This window comes from Crocuta crocuta, unplaced genomic scaffold, assembly GCF_008692635.1.
Source record: "Crocuta crocuta isolate KB4526 unplaced genomic scaffold, BGI_CrCroc_1.0 scaffold143, whole genome shotgun sequence".
NCBI classification, from domain to species: domain Eukaryota; kingdom Metazoa; phylum Chordata; class Mammalia; order Carnivora; family Hyaenidae; genus Crocuta; species Crocuta crocuta.
In genome coordinates this window covers 6188548-6189854 of record NW_027529175.1, presented here as the reverse complement: position 1 = coordinate 6189854, position 1307 = coordinate 6188548, and the positions used below count along the sequence as shown (strand labels likewise).

The 1307-nt window shown below is 65.3% G+C and overlaps 1 protein-coding gene across 1 annotated transcript in view; it reads left to right on the top strand.

Moving 5' to 3' along the window:
- The window catches only part of CERK (ceramide kinase), a 20496-nt gene that overhangs the window by 8719 nt on the left and 10470 nt on the right, over nucleotides 1–1307 (top strand). The gene's annotated exons all lie outside the window — the stretch shown is intronic.

The window sequence follows — 1307 nt, the reverse complement described above, 5'->3', positions numbered from 1 at the left end:
GGGGGCTGGGGTTGGGGGAGGGGGGGGGCCCGGGCTGGGGGACCAGGATGGATGGGGGCCGGGGCCTTTTAACCCTGTGGGCCCCTGGGCTATGTCGCGAAGACACAGCTCAGCGGGTTTTAGGTCTTTCTAGGAAGTGCCTAGTTCTTTGAAAAGCCACACTGCTAAGCCAGGCAAAGTCTGGGCATTGTTCGTTCAAGGCTTTGCAAACAAGGCCACGGGGACGAGGCACCTTCTGCCCTGTGCCCTGTGTCCCCGCCCTGTGACCGCAGTGGCACAGGCTGGCTGCAGGCCAGGCTCTGGGCAACATCCCCACATCGCGCATCATGGGATTCTGTTGTCACGACCGCTCTGTGAGGGAGGTGCCGCCATTATCCGCAGATGAGGGGTCTCAAGGTCACCCGGAAGGGCACGGACCGTGGGAGTTCAGAGACCTCTCTGCCCCACCCTGCAGTCAGGAAGAGTCCTTGTCTTTTTCCAGTTGACGGTGTTTGCATGTTAAGCGTATTTATCTTTGGTTGGTTACATCTCAGCTGTTTTCCCAGGTGGGGCCTCTGTCTGCGGGCTTTGGACGTGGTCTGCTCCGGACCCGCCTGAGTTTTATTCGTCCGTGCGCTGAACTACTTTCCTCCGTGCCTTTTGTCGCCACTTGCCTGCGGTAGCTCTAACGCTTAAAACTCCAGGCTCCGAACCTTCACAGGGAGTGTGGGAGCCCGTGCGGCTGCATCAGGGGCGTGTGAGGTCCGACCGAGGCTGGCTCTGTGCCCTCTGGGCCTTGGGGTGCAGTGGGGAACTAGACGGGCGCGGCCTGTGCCCACGGAGATGACCCCAGCACACAGGGAAGCGTGGGCGCTGTGGGGAGACGGGTTCAGGGCTGGCTTCCCTCCGCAGGAGGTCGGGGCCGTTCTGAGGGGACGGACGGGGCGCCAGCCAAGCGCGGATGCGGGTGTGCTGAGGGTCAGCGGGGCAGGGGGCCGAGGGGAATGAGCTGTGCACCGCGGAGAGGGGGCCCGTGGAGCGGGGGTGCCAGGACTGGGGTAGCAGAGGCGCCTGGACAAGGGCCCGGCTCGGGGCTCGGGGCCTGGGGGCCGTGCGGTGAGACACCGCGGAAAGAGCATACAGGCCGGTGGGCAGCGTCGTCCGCGTGGGCCGAAGACCACCCTCTGCGCTCCGCTCGGGGCAGCGTTGCCGGAGGCCCGGGGAGGACGCCGGTGCTTTGGCCGGTGGCCCCGTGGGCGGCTGTGACTCAGGCGCCGTCGGAGGGAGGAGTAAGGGTGACAGGCAGGCAGGCTGACACCTTGACGTTG